Raw genomic sequence first — 8,701 nt, forward strand, 5'->3', positions numbered from 1 at the left:
AAATAGACACTACAACCTATAAAGTAAACATATAATGCAATAAGGGCATTAGGGTTTCATGGAGCTTACAATACTCGTGGACTGCGTCACGGACGGACCTCCCAGCTCACCGCCATTTGCAAATCAAGTCTTTCTTGATTGCCTTGCTACCTCACCGATGGTAAGGTTGTCGCCCTTTGCTCCCCGACATCACCACAAATCACCGCTTTGGGTGAAAATGAGAAGAAGGTGAGAAGGAAAAGCTCACTGTCTTCTCAACGGTCTACTTTCCCCTTTTGAGGTGAAGATGATGCGGCCGCTGTCACCGACGGGATCACAAAATGACGTGGACATGCCACATCGGGATTCTCGAGTCAAGACAACCCATCGCCGACAGAGCCGCTCCTGCCGGCCATGGGTTTATGAGGGTCGGAATTGGTCAGGGGATCGACTCGGTGAAAGGAAATCATAGTTGGGTGATCGCTTTTTATCGCTTTTGAACTTAGGGTGACCAGATTGAAAACCAGAGTAAAGTTGACCTCACGAAAATTTAACCCTGCTTTTTATTATTTATAATTTTATATTGTTTTTAACATAATTATTTTTATATATGTTTGTGCATATATATATTTTTTATATTATACGTAACAATATTATAATTGTATATTGACACCACTTAATAAATTATCTGGCTCTGCTATTGTCCATCAATGGAGGTATGATTTCCTCTCAACCAATCTATGATGAATCTCTCATTCTAGTAACATATCTACCCTTCAAGATAGGGCTGTAAACGAGCCGAGCTGAGCTTTCAAGCTCGACTTGTTACTATTTTGATTGAGCTCGAGCCGACCTTATTTCGAGTTTCATTAATGAGGCCCAAGCTCGGCTCATTAAGAAAATTAAAGGCTCGTGCTAGGCTCGTTAGATCGTTTAAGCTCGATAATTTTTTAATTTTAATTTTTATATTAAATAAAATATCATCGGACTTGTTTAATGCAGGCTCGGCTCAGCTCGAGCTCGGGAATCCTTTAAGGCTCGGCTCAATTTGAGCTCGGGAATCATTTAAAGCTCGGCTCGAGTTCAAACTTGTCAAAAGCCTCATTAAACAATAATAACAAAATGAATAAGGGTTACAATCATCAAGCTATCTATGCTCAATTGCTCATCTTTCAAATCTTGTTGTGAAACACTAAAACAATCAAATCTAAAATTAGAAAAATAAAAAACCATCACATAAATATTCAAGTCATAGATAGCATAATTAGACATCAAAATAAACCATGTTCAAAATCAAACATCAATGAAGTCTTGGCATAATTCAAAATCAACATAATTAAGTCTACAATTGTTCATATAAAAAGAGCTTCATTTTAGTGATAAATTCATTGCTTCCATAGCTTGAAAATTCCTACAAAACAATAAACATAACACATATTTTACTTTTGTTAATACTTAACATAGCATATGTACAAAATAGAACTACAAATTTAACAATTCATTTAAACGAGTTTTTAACGATTCATATAAACGAGTTTTTAACGATTCGTATAAATGGGCTTTTAACGATTCATATAAATGAGCATATAAACGAGCTTTTAACGATTCATATAAACAATCTTTTAATGATTCATATAAATGAGTTTGCTCACAAGCCTTAACGAGCCGAGCTTGATGGTGTTCAGGCTCGTCTCGTTTATTTTACGAGCTTAATAATTAGGCTTGAGAATCGCTCATTTAATTAACTTAACGAATGAGCCCTTAACGAGCCTTTCGAGCTTTTTTAACGAGCGTATTGGGCTCATTTACTGCCCTACTTCTAGACATAAATATATATGGCATTTTTTCTTGTGTTTCAGAAATTTTTCTGTATTAAAATTTGTCAAATATCCTTTAACAAAAACCAAAGGCAAAAACTTGAAATGATATGTAAAGTGAAAATAAGATTTGTAATTGATTGCAATGAAAAATATATTGCATCTAAATTAAAAATTAATGTTAAAAATGACTTCAATGATTTATGATAATTATAAACATACATAATAATTTTTTTAATTTGTATAAGAACACTTTTATGCGAAATATTGTATTGCAATTGAAAAGCAAATACACAATGTAAATCTTGTAAAAGAAAGAAAAAGACAGAAAGTTTAGTGGCCTTTTCAAGCATGAGATCAAAGATATGAAATTACCCGGAACAAGGTCTAATTGAGCAGCTAGCTTTATTGTCCTCATTTCTGTTTTGTTGTTGTTGAAAGATCAGCTCTTTCTCACAAATCTCAAACTTGCCACCTCAGCAAACATACAAGAGTAAATTTCTTGGAATATATTATTGTGGAAAGAAATGCAATAATAATTACAAAATAATAATGTTTTATAGCATGAAATGATCAAATGCAGACTTCCCATCAATGGCAGTTAACCGGGCCTGACCTAGTGGGTCACTGATCAGTAACTGCTAAGGACCACCGCACACACCGACGGATCAGGTTTTTTTTTTTTTAAGTTATTTATCATTTTAGAATTTAAAACAACTAAGTGCAAGAGGGTAAGGATGAACCGTAACTCTTTATAGGCAACCAAATGCCTTACCCAATTATATTACACTTTTTTTTATGTTATTTTTAAAAAATAAATAAAAAGAATATCTCAAACTGACTTTTTTTAAAATTAATTTATAATTAAAAATTATATATATATATATTTATTTATTTATTTATATATTAAAGCAACAAAGTGAATTACCACGTGGCAAGCAAGAGAGAAGTTTCCGTCAAAACGATATAATATTATAATAATATTTAATATTATATATTAAATTAAGTTATATTATTTTATAACTTTTTTAAAAATATAAATAAATTATCGCTTTTTAAAATATAAAAATATATTAATTTATCTCATGATATATATATTAATGTTAAAATCTTTATAGAATATATTCTTAAAATTTATAATATCTTCTCTTTTCTTATTTTAATATAAAGAAAAAATTATTTATTAGTCCCTAGAATTTTTTTTATCACCTGTAATCCTTCTGACAAAATATTATCCTCTACAATCCCTCCTTTTTATAATCAGTTCCATTTCATCTCTCACGTCATTTTTGGAAGTTTGAATTCTGTTAGACAACACATAAATTTTTTAAAAAAAATTAAAGAGCAAAACTAAAAACTGAAGATGATCTAAAAAATATTAAATCCGAAATACCAAAATCAAACATCAAAACTAAAAATTGAACCTGATGTAAGAATAGTAAAACCGAGATTATCTAGCATGAATCTGGACTTAAAAAGTAATTCTGGTAAAAAAGAGGAACTTCTAAGATATTTAAAAAAATCAAAGGTTTTTGACTAAATAAGTAAAAGTTGTTTGGACCTTTTGAAGCAATTCCTCTAATATAAAAAATTTCTCTATAAATAACAAGCTCAAACCTCCCGTTGATAGAAAAAACACCCACAACCCTTTGTGGTTATTCTGAGCTTTGAATAAGTAGAAAAAGATAAAAAAATTAATTAATTAATTAATAATAAGTGATAGGCTCTTGGTATACAAAAATTGGCTCTAGGTAAGTTTTTCATTAATCAATCAAGAGGTTAATATTTTTGATTATATAGCAGAGAATTTATGCTTTCAAGAATAAACAACAAATCAATAGTACTAAGAAGGTTTTCATAATGATGATGTTTTTGTTTTTACGATACATAACCATCATATGTTTTAACATTAATTGTATATATAATATATTTTGCTTTTGTATATATTATCAAAAAATTTTATTATAGTGTGGAAGGATCTATGTAACAATGAAACGGTTATTTTTGAGGAAAACGTTGTTGACATAGATAATACCAGGAATCTCTTAGAAAGACAAGCAAGTATAGCTTTCAAAGGATAACTCTGATCTTTCCTTCATTTGCATACTGCTTGTGTACTAATCTAGTGAACAAAATGATGTATGCAATCTACCAAATTTTTTTTTTCCTGTTAAAATGATTTGGTTTCCAAAAGCATCCTTGACCATAACCATAGATTTATGAGTAGCTGTTTCTTTGTATCATTGGGAGACTAGGGGTGGTAATGGGACGGGGAATCCCCACGATCCCTCATGGGACTCGATCCGACGGGGATGGGGATTCCCCGAATCCCTCCCCATGCGGGTGGGGACGGGGGCCAATCCGTCCCCGTTTCCTAAATGGGATGGGGACGGGGAATGCTCTCCCCGCCCCGTGGGGATCCCGACCCGATTAATATATATATATATATATATATATATATATATATATATACATATTGTGTGTATGTATGTATAATTTTTTCAACATTAAAAATTTCAATGCCCTAGGTAATAACATAAAAAACTCTAATTTTAATTTAATTGCGCTAATCACATAAACTATTTATTTTTAAACTAATAACAATTAAAATTAGATATAAGAGCCCTATGTTAAGTAGTTTTGATCTTATCATAATTTTATGTATATATTTATGTTGAGTTGTTTTTATGTTCCAATATGTAATAATTTTTTACAAAGCTGAGAGAATCCCTCAGGTGATGGGGATGTCGACTGTGGGACTGGACGGGAGGAGCATCCCCGCCCCCGCCCCTGCCCCGCCCCATTACCACCCCTATGGGAGACTACTTTGGCAATATAATTTCTACTACCACCAGTATTTAGTATTCCGGTCATAGGGAGTTTGTAGTCATCTTTAATTTCTAAAAGAAAATCTATATTCAGGGGGCGTATGGGGGAAAGTAACAGCTTTCCCTAGAAAGTTAATGTTGTGAAAACACTACAAGAAAAATCATAAATCGGCACGGTAAAATTGGCACGAAAATGGGATTAAAAACCGTACCAAACTGATTTTGGCACTGTATTTGGCACCAAAAATTTACCGTGCCTATAACACTAGTCACAAATACATTTTGGCACCATTTTTTTAATACCGTGCAGAACTTTGTCACTGTTTTCGGTACGGTTTTTTACTATTGTGCCAACCATTGCCATCAATGTTTGGCACGGACTTTGATTCTACATTTCACTATTTTGGCATTGTTTTATTGGTTCAGTATTTGACACAATTTTTAGCATGATTTTATATACTATACTTTTTTCATGGTATTTGACACAGTTTTTAATAAAACTTTTTTGTTACAGCTTTCAAGACGCTTTTGTTTAATCTGTGAAAAAAAATAATTTATATGAAATTAATTTAATTTAATTTTTTTTAATTGCACTAGTTAAAAATTTTGAATTACCAAAACAAAAAAATCATCTTATTAAATTAACAAAAGCAAAACAAAAATTTTAATTAGATTATTTCAATCGCCGATAACAGGGTCTCTTCCCCGGAAATTCATATAATGAACATTAAGAGTGGCACTCTAGGGTAGATGATTTCACGGTCATGAATTTGATCATGTCGATGAACTCTAGCTGCGAGGAAAACAAAGAGAACAAAAATGGGACAAGTGAAAGTTAGACAAACTAATCTTTGCAATTAAAGATGTTGGAATGCACCTGATGAATTTCATGGAGGGCTTATTTTTAAAGACACTAGACATGGCCAAAACAAGCATTGTTTGATGCCTTCCTACAAATTCTTCAGGATGTCCATCATAATGATAAAAGTTACCAGTTGACAGTCTCTAATGGTGATCTAATTAGGATTATATATTAAATAGAGGATGAATCAAGAGAAGGAGAGAACATAAGTATAAGAATATCATGCATGCATGGATTTGTAAGATGATGGTTATGGCTCCAATGCAGGAAAAATGGGATTCAATCCTTAGCACAAGCAGGTACTGATGAAGAACATAGAAGATGTTACATAGGTTAAGTGAGGCATCATAACAACCAAAACTAAGAAAAAATGAACGTAGAATAAAATAATGCAACAAAATTGATGAAGAAAATAGTAGATTTTTCACAAAGGTTAACATGGTACAGATGGCCGAATAACAGAAACTACATTCTTCACAAACACACACATAACCAGATATCCCCCTTGTGAAACATCATAACAACCAAAAGTAAGCAAAGGAAATGAATGTAGAATGAAATAATGCAACAAAATATGGCAACAAAAATTTCCCTATAAGCCAGATTAATAACTTGTGGGCATTAAACGAACCAACTCTAAGCCTTCTGACAGAGGTAGAACACTAAGTATGACAAAATAATAAATTTATAAGACTCTAGACAAAGATTATGTACTAGTCTTCATCTAAAGCAATTGAATTGAAATCAGAACAAAAGAGAATCTATAAGCAGCGAGGAACCAAGTTATTTCAAAGTGCCATAGGAATCAACGGAACATGATTTGAGGATGGTTTTAGACAATTACTATAATTAACACATCAGAATAGCTTAGCAGAAACCTAGGTAAGAGGCACCACTCTCACTCTGCTCATAAATACGAACAGCTATATCAACAAAGCCTTGAGGCTTGCCAGATTTTTGTTTACGTAACTGGTAACTCCCAGTCTCCTCATTTCTTGATCTTGATGGCTTTGCGGACTTCCCAAATTTGGTGAAGAATTCCTTTAACATAACAATAATATTGCCAGAGAGCGGACACCTGCTACACAGAACAAGAGACAGTCACTGTCTTCAATGCTAGCCAATCAGTTAGATCACTGGAAGAGAGTATCTGACCTGAGAATGTTGATGAACCATATCCATAATATCGTAGATGATGATAATATCAAGGATAGTAGCTATACATGTTGTGATGATAAACCCCATAGTAGGGAGAAAACTGGTACCCATGCATGCATATATATATACACATCAGCCAATTTGTTTCAAGGTTTAATCTCAAAGAACTAGGATATGCATTACGCTTACCATTAGGTACATGCTCTCTGGGTTAAAGCCTCCAGAGTATCTGAAAAGGCAATGAGACAAGCATTTAATCAATACCATGATGCTGTATATATATATATATATATAATATAATATAATACCTGTAAACAGGATAGTGCTAGGAGTATGGAGTTGGTTGATGAGTTACAGGTGACAAGAACCATCTCATTGCTGTAATTACAAGAGTGATGGTAAGGTTAAAAAAAAACACACTAAAGATGTGAAGTGTATTTAAGTATATATAGTACCATAACGAGGAGCGGGTGGCGGGGGCGATGGGTAGCGCCGAGTGTCCTATACATCTCATTAAAAATAGTCTAGCATCTAGTGTATTTTCTTCCATTAGCATCCTATTTTAAATATGAATAACTAAGGCTTCAAGATTGTCAAAAACAGGAAAAACTCAGCTAGATTTTGGTTTCAATGCCCAGAAAAATTTAATTAACATAATACTTAACAAGAACTGAAGTAGGTAGCTAATGGGGCAATCTAATATTGAGACAATGAATGCTTAGCTTAAGACAAGCACAGATTCAAACCACAAAAGCTCAAGCACATAGAAGTTAGGGTGTTTGTTTATGGTGATATTATAAGGAAAAGAAAGGTATTGTCCTCCCATATATATATATATATATATATATATAATTTTCTTGGGTGGCAAAATTACAGCATTGAACGTAGGAAAATAGCACAGTGATCAGATACTTTCAGAAGTAGTTAAGCAACATTAAACTCAGAATATAAAAGGTGCAATTTTGAAAAACTTCATGCATTAAAAGTAACTTATTTGAAAGGAATTATCATAATAGGAAACCAGAACAATGAATTAAATTGCAAAAACAAATTTTAAACAAACATTTATGGAACATTCTTTTCAGAAGCAACATTTATGAGTGTTCTACTTAAAAGATAAGGTATGAGTAAATGGAATTTTATTCACATTTGCTTTATTTAAGCATAAATAAATGGTTTGAGCTGCTCAACAAGCACTATAAACCAAAAGAAGTGATACACAAAGGGGATGATAGAAATGGTAAAACCAAAGAACATCAACCGATAAAAATCCCAGATAATTATCACAAAATGGGGTTTTTTAACAACATCAAACACAAAGCTCCCAAATAAATACCTGAAAAAACACAATGTTATCAATAAAACTAACAAAGAAAAACTCATCTTTGAGAACAATGACATGAAGTAAAAAATTGATAACTTTTTACACCATATACCCAAAAAACAACAAAACTAGCAATATTATTCTAGTCTTATAAAACATTAACAATCTAATTAAATATTATTTCTAGTCAATGTTAATATTATTTTAAATTAATATTCATTAATATATATATATATATATAATAAATTTAAAATTTATATATATGGAAAGAGTAGGGCCGTTCCGGTAAAACCAAAGTAACCCGCATCTTCCCAAAAAATCCCAACAAGAAAAGAGGGATTTCAAGGCACGGTATTTAGCACGGCATTAATATATTAATATATTTATATATTTGTCACGATGTTAGCAAGTGACTTAATATATTATTATATTTGGGTTTTTAGCACTCAGATTTGGCACCAGTATTAATAAATTATTTTTTTAAAAAAATATGTTTTAGCACTCTGCATTTAGCATACTGCATATAAAATTATTAAATTTATATATTTGAGCACAAATGATTTGGCATGAAGTAAATAATATTTTTTAAAAAAATCAAATATTTGACACGGTTTGTTAGTTCCGTGTCAAATCTTGTAACAAATTTGTCACGATTTTGTTTCCGTGCCAATTTTACCGTGCCGATTTGGGATTTTTCTTGTAGTGAAAGCTTTCATATGTTTGGTTGAAAAAA

The sequence above is a fragment of the Dioscorea cayenensis genome, unplaced genomic scaffold (assembly GCF_009730915.1).
Source record: "Dioscorea cayenensis subsp. rotundata cultivar TDr96_F1 unplaced genomic scaffold, TDr96_F1_v2_PseudoChromosome.rev07_lg8_w22 25.fasta BLBR01000037.1, whole genome shotgun sequence".
Classification (NCBI taxonomy): domain Eukaryota; kingdom Viridiplantae; phylum Streptophyta; class Magnoliopsida; order Dioscoreales; family Dioscoreaceae; genus Dioscorea; species Dioscorea cayenensis.